General features: G+C 37.7%; 1 protein-coding gene across 3 annotated transcripts in view; it reads right to left on the reverse strand.

Annotated features, from left to right (window-relative positions):
• The window catches only part of Lima1 (LIM domain and actin binding 1), a 95,405-nt gene extending 75,925 nt beyond the window's left edge, over positions 1–19,480 (reverse strand). For 2 of the 3 annotated variants that reach the window (XM_046435981.2, XM_046435979.2), the window contains exon 1: positions 19,337–19,480. The gene's annotated coding sequence lies outside the window, so the exon portion shown is untranslated. Of the gene's footprint in view, positions 1–5,090; positions 5,174–19,336 lie in introns of all 3 variants that reach the window. The other variant, XM_046435980.2, reaches the window with a different exon arrangement.
• Between the last annotated feature and the right edge of the window lie 522 nt (positions 19,481–20,002).

Here is a 20,002-nt window from a genome sequence, read left to right on the forward strand (position 1 = left end):
ATGAGTGGAAAAACAAAATGTGGAATATGCATACAATGGAATATTTTTCTGCCATAAGAAAGAATGAAGTGCTAATACATGCTATAACACAGGTATATTTAGAAAATACCACATTAAGTGCAAGAAACCAGCAACAAAAGACAACATATTTTATGACTCTATTTGTATGAAATGTATATAATAGTTAAATCTAAAGAGATAGAAAGTGGATTAGTGATTGTCTGGTACTGGAGAAGGAAGGAAAGGGGAATGACTGCTAGTGGGTATATCGTTTCTCTGGGAGGTGATAAAGATATAAAGTCGATTGCATAATTGTGTGAATACATTAAAACCCACTGAACTGCCAACTTAAAATAGGTAAACCAAGTATAGTATGTCAATTATATATCAATAAAATTATTATATAAAAGTCAATTCTTTTTTAAAAATTACAGTTTCAGGGCTCTGGATATAGCTCAGTGGTAGAGCACATACTTAGTATTTTTTAGGCCCTGGGTTCCATGCTCAGCATCAAGACAAAAAAAGCGTAGTTTAAGAATCACTAGACTAGATGATGGACAGTCACTAAGGTCCCTAAGAATTTTCAGTACCCTCCCCACAGGGTCCACAATACCCTCCCTCTGGCCATGGTTATCTGGAGGTAGGGCAGCATAATGGAAACACCAGAGGTCCCAATTCAGGTTCCAGAGCTTATCAGATGCATGGCAACCTCTTTGTATTTCACCTTCCTTCTATGTAAAATGAGGATGATAAACCTGCCCTACAGGATGGTTTTAAACATAAAAGGCAAAACAGGGCCTGGCACAATACTTGAGTCAGAGTCAAAATCTGTCAGTCTTTGTGTGCACAATCTAAGACATGTGCAACACTCATCATTTGAAAGGGCTAGTTAACAGAGCACATATTTGGGCTTGGTTTATATATCATATTGTCTTAACAAAGCCTGTGTCTGTCATAGGCTCTCATTAAAAATGATTCATAAACGTAACATTTGCTTTAGCTGTTTGACTTTTTAGTGCAGATTGTTCTCTTCATAGTATAATAGAGGTAGTAACACCAGTTGAAAAGAAATTAATGGTCCCTATAGAACGTCAACATTTTAATTTCATAGTTATTTGGAAAAACTACCTGTGTTTTTCTATTCTTTTTCTTTTTTCTTTGCAGTGGTAGGGACTGAACCCAGGGTCTCAAGCATGCTAAGCAAGCATTCTGCCATTTAGCTACACCCCCAGGTCCTCATTTCTTTTTAAATGTCTATTTGGGACACTTAGAGCAATTTGTATAGCTTTTACTCAGAAGACAAATTAAACTCATCACTTTTTTTTTTTTTTTGTACTGGGGATTGAACTCAGGGTTATTCGAACACTGAGCCACATCCCCAGACCTATTTTGTATTTTATTTAGAGACAGGGTCTCACTGAGTTGCTTAGTGCCTCATTTTTGCTGAGGCTGGCTTTGAACTCGAGGTCCTCCTGTCTTGGCCTCCCGAGCCACGGAGACTATAGGCATGTACCACCGTACCTGGCCACAAATCACTTTTTTTAGTATAACTGTAATCAAGTTACAGTGCTAAGTCCAAAAAAATGCTGGCCTTCATAAGGGTTTTGTGCACATTAACACTGCTGTGTGGAATCCACCAGCATCTTTCCCATCTCCCACACCTCCACCTTTTTTCACCCTCCTCTTTCCATTTGGGGAAATCTCTCTTCCACAGGTCTCAACAGGAGTGCCAAGCCTGAGCTGTCATTTTCTTTACTGTCTAGGCTCCTTGGTCAGAGTGATTTATCAAAGGATGGGCCTCCTTACCGTAAACAGTTATGTGGAAATATAAAATAAATAGAAGTCTCTGTCTGCTCTTGTTCACCCCTTCCCCCGAGCCAATTCATTTCTCAAAGATAACCTCTGTCACAGTTTGGAGTATAAACTTTCTTATATGTCCTATATATAATAACAACAGCAAATGCATACCACTATGCTTCCGTCACTTTCCTAAGCACTTATGAATGTTATCTCATTTTATTTTTGCAAACAACTTATGAGATAGATACCATTACTACACCCTGTTTTACAGATGAGAAAATTGAAGCACAGAGAAGCTAATGCACATCACACATAAAAACAAACATTTTTTTAAAAAACATACAATGGTTTTATGTTAATATGCTGTTCATCAATTTTTTATTTTCTCCTGGACCTCTTTATGTCAGGACATAAAGATCTATCTCAGCCTTTCAGGACCACATAATATTACACTCTATAATATCTTATAGAAATTAATGGTCTCTATAGAACATAATATCTTATAACTAATTTAGCCAGGCCTCTGTCAATGAACATTTAGGTTGCTTTGGGTTCTTCATCATTATGGACAAGATTGCAGTGAATATGCTTGTATTCTTGCTTAGTTGGAGGTGTTCATTTCTGGTATAAATTCATAGAAGTAGCATTTCTAATTCAAAAAGCTTATACATTCAACATTGTAATATGCATACCCAAACTTCCCTCTAAAAATGTGTGCACATATATATATGTGTGTGTGTGTGTGCATATATATAATATGTGTGCATATATATAAAATGTGTGCATATATATATGTGTGTATGTGTATGTGTGTATACACACACACACACACACACATCTATGTATATAACCAGCCATGAGAAAGCCTATAGTATTTTTATTTTTTCTAGTTTGAAAAGAGATGTGAAAAAAATAGTACCTTATTTCATTAGTTTCCATTCCTATAATCATGAGTGAGGAGGGTTTAAGCATATTTTCAAATGTGTATTGGCCACTCAATATATATCCTTTTAGAAACTACATTTATTTTTTAAATGTTGTTCATAAATTGTTTATTATCACTACAACTTAATTACTTTTTTTTAATTGCACAAGGACTTTCTGAATATCATGTGTATCTACTTATACAATTAAAATTGCCTCTGACAGCAGCTGTCCTTTCCTGGTATCTGATTCTTATCCAGATCTCATTAATATTCTTCCCAAACAGAAATGGTGCTTGACTGTAAGGATGAGAGCCTTGTTTCTGTAGATGTCCCTTTTGCGGGGCACCTACCCCTTACTGCTCATTAATATTCTTTCTAGAGCATAGCCCTGAGAGAAGCCTGACTGACACTAGATGACAATCCCATACTAGGAGAAGGTCACTGAAGGGGTTGTGCTTTAGCTGTTACCCACTTCTAGTCAGTCTAGTGCTTCCAAGTTGGGTGTGGGTCACTTTTAATATCTGTAGGTATACAGAAGCTGAACACACAGGTGAAGCCTAAACATATCTAATTTTTCTGAAAATGAACTCCTGTGATTCCAGTGGGAAAAAAAAACCTTGGGAATTCAGTTCTAGTTTGCTCTCAGGGTTACTGGGACATAGTAGAGAAGCAGACATAAACCTAATTGCCCACCATCTGGACAGACTATGTCAAGTTTTAAAAAAAATAAAAGTTTGGGCCACAGCATAAGCCTGGGGATTGGTTATTAAGTACTGGACATATGCCAGGTAGTTTATTATATTTATTTATTTATTTTTGGTACCAGGATTGAACCCTGATTTGCCTAACCACTGAGCCACATCCCCAGGCCTTTTTATTTTTAATTTTGATTTGAGATCTTGCTAAATTGCTGAGACTGGCCTTGAACTTGTGATCCTCCTATCTCAGACTCCCAAGCAACTGGGATTATAGGCATGTGCCACTGCGCTTGGCATGAGGTGCTTTATGTATATTATCTCATACCATTTGATCTTGTTAACCTAATCATCACGATACCACAAAACAAATATTATTATTCTCATCTCACAGAGGAAGAAACTGAGGTTCAAAGAAGTAATTTGCTCAAGGTCACACATGTAGAAAGTGGTAGAACCAGCATTTGAAACAGCCTGACAAACTCTAAATATTCATGCTCTAACAACATACTACAAAAAAACAGTTACCAATATTTAGGGGTGATCTGAGCCAGTTTTCTACTTAAGAGTCTCAAAACTAGAAATGACCAGAAGCCCCAGCCTGGTTCACATCTAAGCCCACTCTGCCCAAGGTTCCTTTCAGCTCAAGCTGACATGAGTCTACCACTTACTGGGTAACATTAGGAAAATTCCCTAAATGTTAGTCTCATCATCTCTAAAATGTCCTGTTAGCTCACTGCTAAAAATAAGGGCTTCATAAATGATGGTAATAGTGATTATAATAAAAATATTTAACATTTATCCAACACTGATCATGTGTCAGATACTATTTCAATTGCTTTCCATATATAAATGTGTAATCCTCATAGTAACCCACTCAGAAGTAATATTATTATCTGGCTTTATTATTTATTTATTTTTGGTGCTGAGGATCAAACCTAGGGCCTCAAGCATGCTAGGCAAGTGCTCTACCCCTAAACTAGACCCCCAGCCCTGTCCCATTTTATTAAAGTATTTTGCTGAATGATATTCAGATGAAAAAATGAAGACTCAGAGAGGTTAATTAAATGTTAGTCTTTGTTATTTTTTAGGAGGCTAGGCTGGAAACAAAATAACCTTCAGTACAGAGAATAAAACAGAAAAGTAGTTTTGTGTATATGGCATTTCAGGGTCAACTTATTTCTGTTAAAGCATCAATAAGAAGAGAGCATCATACCTATAATCCTAGCAACTCAAGAGGCTGAGGTAGGAGGATCACAAGTTTGAGACCAGCCTCAGCAACTTAGTGAGGCCTGTCTAAAAATAAAAACGGGCTGGGGATATGGCTAAGTGGTTAAGTGCCCCTCATTTAATCACAGACAGCAAGGAGGGGGTTGGGGGTGCGGGGTAGTGGTAGAGCATGAGCTTGGCATGCATGAGAACTTGGTTCCATCTCCAGAACCAAAAAGACAGAGAATGTGTGAGCAAGTACCCCTAATGTCATCTTGAGGAACTGGTAGTTACAAGCAGGCACACCAGACCTGACAGTGTTTCTCTTTACCAAAAATTCTAAATCTGTCAAATTGTACCTTGTAAGGGCCACATTTTAGGTGTTATTACACTTATACAAGAACTCTCAGCTACAATTAATCACACTGTAACTATCATCTTTCTCCATGGATTCTATTACCTTATTCATTCATTTGAATATCTTCTTGTACTTTCGAAAGTCAGATTCCCTTTTATATAACTGTGTAATCTTCACATATCTTACTGAAAAAGATAAAATTATAAATTATAATTATAGCCTTTAAAAATTGACTGTGAGCCAGTGTAGTAGTGCATGCCTGTAATCTCAGCAGCTTGGGAGGCTGAAGCAGGATGACTGTGAGTTCAAATCCAGACTCAGCAAAAGCGAGGTGCTAAGCAATAAAACACAAAATAGGGCTGGGGATGTGGCTCAGTGGTCTAGTGCCCGTGACTTCAATCCCTGGTACCTTCCCCCACCAAAAAAAAAAATTAAGCGTGTCTAAAATTGGTAGGTCACTAAGAACCACCCAAGAACCTTTCTTTCTTTCTTTTTCTCTTTCTCTCTCTTTTTTTTTTTTTTTTTGGTATGGGAGATTGAACCCAGGGACACTTAACCACTGAACCACATCCCTAGCCCTTTTTAAATTTTTTATTTTGAGACAGGGTCTCCCTAAGTTGCTTAGGGCCTCACTTGTTGAGGATGGTCTTGAACTTGTGATCCTCCTGCCTTGGCCTCCTGAGCTGCTGGGATCACAGGCACCACTGTACCCAACCCATTTTTTTTTTTTAATCAAGGAATTACCAGCTCTAATCTAAGTTTAAATTCAACTCTCTCCCAAGTAACTTGATCTGTCTTTTATCCATTTGGTTCCCCTCCATCTCTCTCCTCCCATTGAAAATTAATTTGTTTTTTAAGACCAAACATAATCCAATGGAAATTTTTTTCAGTAGTATTTTGACAAATAGTAAGGAAAAACTCTTTTAGTAGGTAGAAAAAACTGATCATTATGTAACTTTGAATTTAAGGTGAAAACAGAGAAAAAGCAAAATTAGAAAAAGAATGTAGAAATTTACAGCTTGACTCACTACACAAAGCACAGATTCTCTCTCAAAAGCCTATTTCTCCTTCAACTCTTATAATATTCCACACTTTAACAGCAGATACATCAAATATTAATGCTTAGTACTGTGTAGGGGCTCAACAAATATTTGTTACATGAATGAAAACAGCGCTATGGTTGGTACATATCTCAATAAGGGCTTATCAATTTAACTGAATATCTGCCAAGAAACTCATGCTCACAGGTCTTGCTAATTCCATGTTTAATTAAGACGAAGTAGCTAATTAAAGAATCTTCTTTATAATACCAAAGCAGAATATATATATATATATATATATATATATATATACATACATACACACACACATATACATATGTATGTATATATGTGTATGTATGTGTTTGCTTCTGTTGAAGATATAATATTCTTATACCAGTTCTTTGTCCTTAATAATTAATCAAGTTTTCTCCAGTAGAAGGCTTCTTAGTTTCACTCTTGGCCATTTCCAGAAAGGGCCTGGCTTCCATTCTTATCTGAAATTTTAGATGTTTTTTTTTTTTTTTAAGGGCTTGCTCAATCTGAAGAGCCAGCTCAGATCAATTTAACCAATCCTTTCAAGCAGAATTAAAACAGGTTTACTGAAAAGTGACTCTTCTTGAGGCAAGTTCTCTAATTTTTCCTTTCTGCAAAAAATCTGAGAAGCTAATACATAACAATGCTTTCATTAAGAACAAGGAGAGCCAAGACTGGTCATGTAAATAATTACCCAATCACACAGCCACAGAAGTAATGAAGTTTTGCTACTTATCTGTGCCAATGCTATTCATCTCATTTCTCAAGGATTGGTTACAAACATATTAATGTTTTAGTTGAATTTTAATATTTGTCTCCTAAAAACTACGGAGCCATGATCTTTTATTGGATCATGATCTTTCAGCTGGCGTGGAAATCAACTTTTTAAAAAATATTTATTTTTTTTTTAAGTTGTAGTTGAACACAACACCTTTATTTCACTTTTATTTTTGTATGTGGTGCTGAGGGTCGAACCCAGGGTCTTGCACGTGCGAGGCGAGCGCTCTACTGCTGATCCACAACTCCAGCCCGGAAATCAACTTCTTTATTTCAATTTCTTCATCTCAAAAACACATTAACTTACACAAAATAGTTATAAAGACTGAGGATAAGAGCAAAATTCATAAACTGTAATAATAAGTGTTTTTTTTAAATAAAATTTCAAATCCATGTTAAAAAAAATATTGCCTAGCATGCATGAGGCTCTGGGTTTAATCCCCAATACTGGGGGGTAAAAAAGAGAAAGACTTAAAAAATAAGGACAGTCTGGTGCAGTGGCACATACCTATAATTCCAGTAACTTGAGAGGCTGAAACAGGAGGATCACAAGTTTGAGGCCAGCTTTAGAAACTCAGTGAGGCCCTAAGCAACTTAGTGAGACCCTGTCTCAAAATAAAAAATAAAAAGGACTGGGGATATGACTCAAGAAGTCATTCAATGATAAGAAATAGTAAGAAATTAGAAATAAACCACTATAATGATAATGTCCAGTTTAACTAGGTTGTTTTTTGTTTGTTTGTTTTTTCGAGTAGTACTGAAGACTGAACCAGTGCTTTGGAGCATGCATGGCAAGTGCTTTACTACCAAGCTACATCCCTAGCCCCCTTTTAAATTGAATTTTAAATTAAATCTTGAGACAGGGTCTCCTAAATTGCACAGGCTCTTCTTGAACCTGTCATTTTTTTGCATCAATCTCTTAAGTAGATGGGATTACAGACATGCGCCACTGTGGTGAGCTCTCCCAGATATTAATAAGAAACCCCTTGTCTGAGGTGTTGATGAAAATCTTTCTAATCAGTACACACACTGTAGCATTTCAGGGAATGTAGTAAGTATAAGGAAAATAATTTCATCTTTCCTTGGGGATTCCAGATACTATCTTATTATTATTATTATTACTATTATTATTATTATTATTATTATTATTATTATTATTATTTTCACAGAGAAGGAAAGCAGAAGAAAATTGTTGGCTGCTTGAATAATCAGTTTGCCAAATTTGCTCTTAAAAATGTAATGAAAGAGGACTAGGGCTGTAGCTCAGTAGTAGAGCACCTGCCTCGCATATGTGAGGAATTGGGTTCAATCCTCAGCACCACATAAAAATAAATAAATAAAGATATTGTGTACATTTACAACTAAAAAATATTTTTAAAAATGTAATGAGAGGGCTGGAGTTATAGCTCAGTGGTAGAGCGCTTGCCTAGCACATACATGAGGGACTGGGTTTGATCCTCAGCACCAGCATAAAAATAAATTAATAAAATAAAGTTATTTTAAAAAATGTAGTGAGAGCTAACAGAATAACATTGTACAGCAGGACCAGTTCTAGAAGTAGAAGTCTGAAGAGGTAGTAAAGCAGTGGCCTGGATCCAGGAAACGCCTTGGAAAACCTGCACTCACGGAACTGAATCCTGCTGCTACCATACCCAAGGCCTTTGTTCTGCTACCTTCAGAAATCTTCAGAGACTGCCACCTGATTTGAACCCAGATGGAACTACCTCAGCTATGGTCCATTAAAAAAAAAAAAAAAAGGGAGGGGGGTATACACCCACACCGACACACACCAACACCACCACTTTGCAGTGCAAACCAAAACAAGACTTGTTAAAATAAGAAGTCTATCTTCAAGGGGTATTCAATCATTCAACAAATATTTATTGAGCTCTTACCATGTACTGGGCAGTGCTCTAGATGGTAAGGCTGTGATGTTAAGGACAGATAAGGTCTCTACTCATGCAATTTCTATTCTGGGAGGGAAGCAGGACAATTAAAAACTGATAAGTGCTGTGGAGGAAATACAAAAAGAGTAACTGGAGTGAGGTAGAAAGGGGACAGCTACTTAGTGCTTAGGGAAGGTCTCTCTGAGTGAATGATATTTTAGCTGAAACCTGAATGAGTGGGAGGATAGTGGCAGCAAGCCAGATGAAGAGAAGAAATAGAGGAGTTTTCTAGGCAGAGAGAATAAGAAAGGCAAAGGCTCTTAGGCATATATATGTGACTAAGGAGAAAGTGAAGAGAGGAGTATGAGAAGACATAGAGATGAGTGGCAGCCAGATTAAATAAGATCTTTTATGTGATGATAAAATATTTTAATTTTATTCTGTGATACAAAACCAAAGTTGTTACATAATTGCATACAAGATAAGATATATACATCACACATTATAAAGAATTAATTACTTACTAAATGTATAATGGTTAAAAATTTGAAAAGGAAATGTTCTCATACTTATAAAACTTATAATTTTGCTGGACACGGTGGTATGTGCCTGTAATACCAGCACCGCAGGAGGCTGAGGCAGGAGGATCATAAGTTTGAATCCAGCCTTAGTAACTGGGCAAGGTCTTAAACAACTTAGTAAGAACCTGTCTCCAAATAAAAATAAAAAGGGCTGAGGGGCTGGAATTGTGGTTCAGCAGTAGAGTGCTCACCTAGCACGTGCATGGCCCTGGGTTCCATCCTCAGCACCACATAAAAATAAAATAAAGATACTGTGTCCAACTACAACTAAAAAATAAATATTAAAAAAAAAAAGAGGGCTGGGGTTGTGGCTCAGAGGTAGAGCTCACGCCTAACATGCATGAGGCACTGGGTTCGATCCTTAGCACCACAAAAATATAAAATAAAGATATTGTGTCCATCTATAACTAAAAAAGTAAATATTAAAAGAAAGAAAAAGGGCTGAGGATGCAGTTCAGTGATAAAGCTCCCCTGAATTTAATCCCTGGTACTAAAAAAAAAAAAAAAATAAGAAATTTATAATCTTAAAAAGAAGCTATAATTCATAAGACTGACAGTGTTAAGGTAAGAAATGAAGTAAAAATAAAGTACTAGGAGCTGCGGTCATGGCTCAGTGGTAGAGCACTTACCTAGCATGTATGAGGCACCACATATAAAATAAAGATCTAGGAGCTGGGGTTGTGGCTCAGAGGTACAGCACCTGCCTAGCATGCGTGAGGCACTGGGTTCAATCCTCAACACCTCATAAAAATAAAATAAAGGTTATTGTGTCTACCTATAACTTAAAAAAAAAGCCACTGATTCAAACTGAAGAAATTAGAAAATGCATTTTTTAATTTTTAAAATGTCACATTTATGTGGACTCTTAAGAAACTGAGTTTAGGGCTGGGGATGTGGCTCAAGCGGTAGCGCGCTCGCCTGGCATGCGTGCGGCCCGGGTTCGATCCTCAGCACCACATACAAACAAAGATGTTGTATCCACTGAAAACTACAAAATAAATATTAAAAATTAAAAAAAAAAAAAAGAAACTGAGTTTAATGGGGGATGGAGGGAGAAGGAATTGCCTGAAGCTATGGGAACTGCATGAGCAAAGGCACAGAGGCAGGAAAGGTCAGGGTGGGTCCAGGAAATAGTGAATCATTGTATGGCTATAGTGCCAGCAGAGTGGGTAGTATCTGGGAGATAAGCCTGGAAAAATAGGCTGGGGTAGGGAGAGAGGTGGTAGATCTGGAAGGGCATACACAGAAATTGACTTAATTTATCTGGGCATTTGTTCTCCTTAAGTGTGTATATGAGTCCTTTAACATAGCTGTTAAAACTTCAGATCTGGTCTGGAGTTGTAGCTCAGTGGTAGAGTACTTGCCTCACATGCGTGAGGCACTGGGTTCTCAGCACCACATATAAATAAATGAACAAAATAAAGGTCCATCAACAACTAAAAAAAAAATTAAAACAAACAAACAAAAAAAACACTTCTTGTTCCCAGACCCACCCCTTTAGATAGGTAGGACCTGAGAATCTATCCGGTTTGTTTGTTTTGTTTTGGTACCAGGGATTGAACTCAGGAGCACTCAACCACTGAGCCACATCTCCAGCTCTACTTTGTATTTTTTGTCTTTTATTTAGAGACAGGGTCTTGCTGAGTTGCTTAGCACCTCGCTTTTGATGAGGCTGGCTTTGAACTCACAATTCTCCTGTCTCAGCCTCCAGAGCCACTGGGATTACAGGCATGCACACTGCGCCTGGCAGTTTAACCAACACCCAGGTGATTTTGATACAGGTAATTGAGGAAACAATACTGTGAAAATCAGTGCTCTGGGTTTCTCTCCCCGCCTCCTTTTGGTTTGGTGCTGACAAAACCCAGGGCCTCGCACAGTCTCAGCAAGCATTCTACCACTGAGCTACATCCCTAGCCACAGTGCTCTGGGTTGTTTTAATGACAATGCTGGACTAAAACGGGAAATCTGAAGCCAACTCTAAGGATTACTCAAAGGAGGATCTGAATCAGAAGACTGACAATAGAGCCATTATCACTGTGGAGGTAGAACAATCAATGTTGGTGATCAATTAAACCTGAGAACAGAGGAGGACTGAAGTATTAAAGACAACTTCAGACTTTCCTTACAGGATCTAGGTGAATGCAGATACATGGTACATATTGACTTTCCACGTGGTCTAAAAAGTAGTTCAAAATATGGATCTGTAGCTTCTTAGCTACAGATATGCAAAGGCACTAAACCACATGGTTGGATACTCCAAAGTCCATTCATAAAAAGAGTTAAATATAGGAAGTAAAACCATAAAAAATTAAAAGAAAGTGAATATTTAACCCATCTCTGAATGAAGGCCTTCTAAACATAAAAGCAATGAACAAAATCCCAAATTTTAAAAATCTACAGATAAGTAATAATATATCATATATAAAATAAACAGGCAAGGAGTGGGAAGTTGTGGCTCAACGGTAGAGCACTCGCCTAGCACATGCAAGGCCCTGGGTTCAATTCTCAGCAACACATAAAAATGAATAAATAAATAAAGGTAAGAAAAAATTAACAGGCAAGCAACTGGTTAAATATCTGAACACAGGACAAAGAATTAATACTCTTAAAAATGAAGGACTTCTACAAATCACAAACAAAAATATTCAGCACAGTTTCTGTATGAAACAGAAGTTGTTTAAATGGAGCGGCAACATATACCCTGTCACAGATTTTACCAGGTTTCCAAGGGCTAGTCACTGAGAGTGCCTAAAAAATACTAGACTAGCCAGGTGTGGTGGTGCACACCTATAATCACAGCAATTTGAGGCTGAGGCAGGAGGACTGCAAGTTTGAAGTGAGCCTCAGCAATTTAGGGGGGCCATGTCTCAAAATAAATTTATAAAAAGAACTGGAGACGGTAAAGCACCCCTGGGTTCAGGGTGTTTTACAGCTTTTCAAATTTTTAATCATTATGCTTTATAGGTTCCCAGTACCAAAACAATAAAAACAACAACAACAACAAAAAAAACAAAACACTAAACCAATCTTTTTGATTTCTATTGTCCTGAAAGTTTAAGGACAAATTAAATTGCCTGCAGACTCCATCAAGTCTTGCTACTCTAATAGAAACTGCTCCTGCTGCATGCAGTCTTTCCTCAGGCTCTAGATATCTAAAACAAGAGAAAAGTTAAGGACTAGACAACAAGAATTCCAAAATTTCTTGCAAACAGTAGTTTTAAAGTCTGTACAAGTCAGGCATGGTGGCACATGCCTGTAATCCAGAGACCTGGGAGATTGACACAAGAGGATGGCAAGTTCAAAAGCCAGCCTCAGTAACTTAGTAAGGCCCTAAGCAATTTAGCAAGACTCTGTCTCAAAAAAGGGCTGAGATGTGGCTCAGTCATAAAGCACACCTTGGGTTCAATCCCTGGGACCTAAATAAATGCATAAAGTCACCACAGATTTTATATGGACCTTCGGATGGATCCAACCCTCTCATTTTACAGAGGAGGCTCTAAGTCAATGATGACCTGCCAAAGATCACTTACCTAGCTGATGACAAAACCAAGTTGGGCTTCCTCCAGAGCAGCACCCTTTCCACTGTGCATTGATTACAAGCTCTGGCCCTTCAGGGCATTTGTGACACTATAACTCAACCTCTGAACACTTTCCACTTCCTGACTCCACTCATTCAACTTGGTCTAATAAAACCCCATGTTTCCCCTCAAAGCACTCCAAATAAAGAAAGAGCCACAAACAAAACCACCAACATAATAAAACCCATAAGACTCACTTAAAAATGGGAATGGGATTAACCAAAAGATGGTTCACAGAAAAAGAAATAGTAAGAGAGCCAGGCACAGTGGCCTAGTCTGTAATCCTAGCGATTTGGGAGACTGAGGCAGGAGGATCACAAGTTCAAAGTCTCAAACTTACTGAGACCCCGTCTCAAATTTAAAAAATAAATAAATAAAAAGGACTGGGATGTGGTTCAGAGATAAAGCTTCCCTGGGTTATATTGTCAGTACAAAAGAAGAAAACAATTTTAAAAAACAATAGAAATGAATACGTAAAAAAATCTTCTGACTAGAAATTAAAAGAATACAAATTTCTACTTTTGCTTATCAAAGTTGTTAAAATTTAACAGATAATATCCAATGCTACAAAAGACACACTAAGAAGGGCATTCACAATCATTGCTGGTAAGAATGTTAATTAGGCCGGGCACGATGGCACACACATGTAATCCCAGCAGCTCAGGAGGCTGAGACAAGTTGGATCATGAGTTCAAAGCCAGCCTCAGCAAAAGCGAGGTGCTAAGCAACTCAGTGAGACCCTATCTCTAAATAAAATACAAAATGGGGCTGGGGTTGTGGCTCAGTGCTTGAATGCCCCTGAGTTCAATCTCCCATACTCCCAAGGAAAAAAAAGTTAGTCTAGTCTTTCACCCTTTCACACAGTAATTCTGGGAATCTAACCTACAAATATAATAAGCAATTTACATAAAGATTTACGCATAAATTTATTCTGAAAATGTTCACTTATTAATAACATTGTAACAACCAAAATACCCAAATACACAGTTTAATTATGTATTAATAGTATATGGAGTATTAAACATTTCTTAAAATGTTTTCAAAGCTCTATGTGCTGGCACTAGTCCCAGCTTGAGGCCAAACTGGGCAGCATGGGAAGACTTTGTCTCTAAAAAAAATTGAAAAAAATTTTTTTTTAAAAATTGCTTTCAAATAATTTTGATGCCATGAAACATAATGACATAATATAATGTGAAAAAGCAGGTAGAGGGCTGGGTTGTGGCTCAGTGGTAGAGTGCTTGCCTAGCATGTGTGACGCACTGGGTTTGAGTCTCAGCACCACATGTAAATAAATAAATAAATAAATAAATAAAGATTCATCAACAACTAATGAAAAAAAAATTTTTTTAAAAGCAGATACAAAATTGTAGGAATAAGCTCAATTACCTGTGCCTGTGTATGTGTGTGTGTATGTATCAAAGGAAAAAAAGAGTGAAAGGAAATACAATAAATGGAACAAATTATGAAATATGGGCTATTTATTTTGTCTCTATAGCCTGTTTATTTCAGGATTTGTATAATGAACATATACAATTTTAAAAATATGTATGTGCTTGTTGTATATGTGATAATAAAACAAGAATTATATGTACAATACAAAAAAAGCTTTTTAAAAAAGAAATTTGAAGGGCTGAAGTTGTAGCTCAGTGGTAGAGCATTTGCCTCTCATGCATGAGGTACTGGGTTCAATCCTCAGTACCACATAAAAATAAAAAAATAAAGATATTGTGTCCATGTACAACTAAAAAAAAATTAAAAAAAAAAAAAGATAAATTTGAGTCAGGTATAGTAGCACCCACCTGTAATCCCAACAGCTTGGGAGCCTAGCTTCAGCAACTTGGTGAGGTCCTAAGCAACTTAGTAAAACCCTGTCTCTAAATGAAATATTTGAAAGGGCTATGGATGAGGCTCAGTGGTTAAGCACATCTGGGTTTAATCTCCAGTACAAAAAAAAAAAAAAAAAAGATTTGCAAATCACTCATTTGGAAGTGATGGCTGAAGTCATGGGAATAGATCAGATTGCATAAGGAAAGACTATAGGGAGAACAGGATGCAGGACAAGCTATGGCAAATATCTGCATTTAAGAATCAGTCTATAATAAAAGAGTATGGGAAGAAGTAGTTAAAAGATGGAGAACCAGGTAGACATGTCAAGAAAACCAAATGAAAGGAAGACCCGAAAAAGTTGTTCACTTAGTCAAATGTTGCCTAGTGGTAACAAGGAAAACTGATGGGGTCATAAGAGGGAAATCACAGGATTCTCTGTGTGGACCAACAGGTTTCCAGCTAGAGTGCTGAAAGTGATACCTGAATCTGAGCACGCGTTACCTGTTCAGTAAAATTGAAGATACAGAAAGATGTCCTGGGACATTAGCTTGAATTTCAATTTATGAAAAAAATACGGGGCCAGGGATCTAGCTCAGTGATAGAGACTTGTCTACCATGTGTGAAGCCCAGGGTTTTATTCTAGGCACTAAAAAAAAAAAAAAAAAAAAAAAAAAAAAAAAGATTGTGTAAATATAAACCCATATAAAAGCATATCAACATTGCTAATTTATAGGTAACAAAACAAAAATTGGCAATATTTTGGTGTGCAAAATAAAAATTGTTTGAGGGATTATAAAGTTTTCCTATATCAAGCTGATCATGGTGGCACATGCCTTAATCCAAGTCACTCAGGAGGCTGAGGCAGTAGTATCACAAGTTCATTGCCAGCCTCAGCAATTTAGTGAGGTTCTGAGCAACTTAGCGAGACCCTATCTTAAAATCAAAAATAAAAAGATTTGGGCTGGGGATGTGGCTCAAGCGGTAGCGCGCTCGCCTGGCATGTGTGCGGCCCAGGTTCGATCCTCAGCACCACATACAAAACAGAGATGTTGTGTCCGCCGATAACTAAAAAATAGATATTAAAAAAAAAAATTAAAGACATTTAAAAAAATAAAAAGATTTGTTGCTGTAACTCTGTGGCAAAGCACCCTGGGTTCAATCCTCAGTACTGGAAAAAAAAAGGAAGGAAGAAATTCTTTAAAGGAAAATCAAAAGAATGTAAAATTTCATGGTATCATGCTAACTTCTTATGATTAGACACTTGAAGTCACTAAAATGTTTTTAAGTGTAAAGAAATCATTTGACTTGCTAAATAATGGATTATTCTATGGTCAGACTTTCTCCTTTTTATGAAAAGAATTCTGCATTAGCACAATAATTTGAGTCTCCAGACCTTTGTACCTAGCCACAGCATAAACATTTTGGTCCTACCATGAGTACCATTTACTCAGAATCTCAACTCCAGAATCATTAAGTAGAAACCACTTAATTTGAAGCCACTGGTTTGTTACTAAAGAACCTTGAGAGTCTGTGTTAAGTAATTAACCTCACCTTGAGATTTGCACTGTGTATAATGAAGTACTTTAACTTTCTATTAAAAAAAAATCCAGTGAAAAACCATAGCAACCATAAAAAACACTAGTCTTTTCTTATGACAATCATTGACTTAGGAACCAAGTATTAGTTTCCCATCTGTAAAATGGGTATAATCCCAATTTAAATGAAAATCATTTTGTAGGGTATGGAGTTAAGAAAACCTGAAAACCAGTTTCATTGTCAACTTAAATAATGACAAATTTGGGCTGGAGCTGTGGCTCAGTGGTAGAGTACTTGCCTTGCATGTGTGAGGCACTGGGTTCGATCCTCAGTATCACATAAAAAATAAATAAATAAAGATTAAAAAATGTCAAATTCATTTAATTTGTAGGTAAGTGGTCATTTATAGCAAAAATGTCTAATGATCTCCCACACCCTTTTTTGTGTCTTTGATGAATTTCTCTGTTACAAGGGTTCTAAGTTAATACAGTTGATTGGTGAAAAACAACAAAGGAAAGCCAAGAATTTGAATTTCTAATAGAATCAGTAACTAAAATTATACTTGAAAACATTCTAAGAAAACATCATTGTAGAGATCCAAAAACACATACAAATATACCTGCTGCCTTTCCAAAAATTTGGTGAAGACAACTTCTCTGAAGTATAAACAGAAAGAAAGGGAATAAGCAATGTAAAAATGTTTCCATCAAATGCCATGGCTCCTTTCCCAAACGAAACAACCACAGTATGCACTATTATACCAAACTTCTATTTAAAAAACGAAAAAACATAATTATGTAGAAAGAATCATGTCATGTCCATCCTCTGTATATTAGAACGTTGGAACACAGTAGGTAATTAATAGAAGTATTCAAGGGTACTATAAACTTCAGATCATCAAAACCCTGCAAAGAATCTCCAAACACTATCACCCTTTTCTCCTCACCCACATACCTACCCTGTCTCTCCTACCAAATAAAGAAAAAAAAAATGTGTGTGTATTACATATGTAAAATGTGTAGTGTATATATTCTTTTTTTCTTTTCTTTCTGGTGCTAGGTATTAAATGTAGGGCCTCACACCTGCTAGGTACACATTCTACCATTGAACTACACCCCTAGACAAAAAAAAAAAAAAAAAGACATTTGAGGGCACCTTAGGGAAGAACAGTCTGTCACCAAAACATGCTGTTAATAGAACTGTTTTCAATTCTGAAGCTTTCTCTTCCTAGAATTATTAAGTTGAAATTTGGCTCCACCTTTAACCCCCTAGTCTGGAACAAAGCTTGAAAGTACCAAGTTAAACAATGTTATACAATGAGGTAATTTTGCTAGTGTTGCCAATATACTATTCTCAGATGCTCTAAAGTTCAGGGACTACCTGATAACACTTCCGGGACTAATACCTTACAGTGAAAAGAGCTCCACCAACTATTCACTGAACTCTCACAGAATTGAAGACAGGATCTAATACCATCTTCAAAAGGCCATAGAGTTGGTGGAAGACAAGGTAAGAAATATGAGAGATACAAATACAGGAACTGAAGAGAATCATTTTTTACTACTCAAAGTTTTTCTGTTATTGTTGTTGTTTATGTGTTTCTGTTCTTAAGGGAAAACAGAAGAATTTTTAACTTATATTTTCTGTGTTCCTATAACATCCTGACCTGACCTCTAGAATACAATTGACCTTATTAATACTATAAGTTGTATCTGTGATTCTGTCTGACCCATTTGATTTTAAGCTTTTTTAGGGTAGAGATGATTGGAACTTTGATTCCACAGAATTGACACAATAAATTCTTTGTCCAAAAAAGAAGTAAATTCCTAATTACCTCGTACGCATTACACGTTGTCCTGTAAGTGTAAAAAAATTCTCTTTCTATATATACACACTTTAAATTTTTTTTTCTCTTCTGCCAACTTCATAACTTTTGGAAGGTCTACTTGAACCATGAGCATCCTTCATCTAGACTATCAGTCCACAGAAACTTAGAAAATTTTTGTCATCTTCTTTTGTAACTATAAAGACCTCAGAAGAAACTGTAATTTCGTGGTTCCTGAAATATTTATCATTTGTGAATAGGATTAGTGGATAAAAAGCATCCCTTTCAACCACTTAAACAGCAAAAGTAAGATCTCTCCCCAAATGGGGCATGGTCTTAACAACTGGTAACTCCCAAAAGGCCTTTGGCTAACTTGAAAAGTCAAGTCAATTGAACCACCTGAATTAAGAAGATTTTTGAAAGCTAGAATTAAATGCACAACAATAGTAGTTCAAATATCTCTCGCTGGGATCAGTGGTGTTGTGAGCAGCAATAAGGAAGCTAGGAAGGGTGCCAGATGGTTCGCTCCTGGAACCTACAACGTCAAACTTTAGAACACACAGCCAGAATGTACAGTTACCTTATATTAACACCTACATATATAGGTGACGGATGCCAGCATATGTACACGTAGCGATTTGAGGACGATAAATCAGCTGCAAGGACTGCTATATTCTCAACATACCTCAAAGGAATATAAGTGTCTTAAACAGCGTTCAGTTGGAATTAAGTTCCTAATTATTTCTAGTACACGTTATGTGTTGTTCTATAAGTATTTAAAAAAAAAACACCTCTTTCTTACTCTATATATGCACTTTTTAAAAACGAGGAATAAGTAAGGAAGAAAAACCGAAGAGAGCGGGAATGGCTGAAAATGAAGAAAAAGAAGCAGTTGAATGTTAGAATATTTCCCAGGGAGGGTATTTTGACTTGTGATGAACTGACACTTTCCTCCACTTCACCAAAAAAGTATCGACTTGGAAAGGAGTGTTCCCAGTGCAAGACGAGGGGTGTCCTACGAGCTCCCGCTCTCCGGCAGCAAAGGCTCAGCCCTACACAATCACTCCCACCCCTAGCGCGGTGCCCAGAAGTGAGATAACAGCAGAGGATCTGTGACTCCTCGAACCCTACCTCGAAGGGGAGGAGCTCACGTTCCCAGTACTCCCCCGACTGCCTCAAAAGTCGCGGGAGAAAGAGGGTGTGGAGCGAAGTCAGGGTCTCCGTGCACTCTCGAGTTGATTGTGGAAAGAGAAGGCCCTTACCTGGCTAAAAGCCGTCTTTTCTCAGCGCTGCGCTGTCCTGCCACCGGTCCCTGGCGCTCTGCCTCGCGCACCTGTCGCAACCAAGCTGCTGCACCTAGAGCTCTTGCGGCCCCGCCCCGGTCCTGCACAGAGCCACGCCTCGGGCCCTGCCCACCCCGCGGGGACGCGCACGCCGGCCCGCCTCCCGTACGGCCTCGGGGCGAGCGTGCGCGCCTCCGGCTGCGTGCCCCGAGCTCGCGGCTGCTCTAGGCTGCTCGCTTTGCTAGCGTACCGGGGGGCGTGGCTCCCCCGCTCCTGCCTTAGTTGTCTCTTCAAGCTCCTCATCCTGGAATGCGGCCGAGCTTGAACTCTATTTCTCCACTTTGGCCTTAACCCCTCTCACACAAGGTTACCGCATTTTGAGTCAGGAGCCACTCAGAGATCTGGCCTAAATTTAGCTGTAGGCCAACTAGGTTCCTGGTACTATCAGGGTAAGTTCTGTACAGGGAGGGTGTTTTAGAGGAGGCTGCAGTGCGTAGTGGAAAGAGCTATAAATTTATCCTGGCTAAACCACTTGACTTGAATTAATTCGCTTCACTTTAGTGGAGCCATTCTTTCTCCTTGAATGAAAGGGTGGGACAAGAGTAGATAATGTCCAAGTTCTCCTACAGCTCTGTTTGTTTTTTT

The sequence above is a fragment of the Marmota monax genome, unplaced genomic scaffold, assembly GCF_021218885.2.
Source record: "Marmota monax isolate L192 unplaced genomic scaffold, Marmota_monax_Labrador192_F-V1.1 WCK01_AAM20220418_F8-fsc00012, whole genome shotgun sequence".
Lineage (NCBI taxonomy): Eukaryota > Metazoa > Chordata > Mammalia > Rodentia > Sciuridae > Marmota > Marmota monax.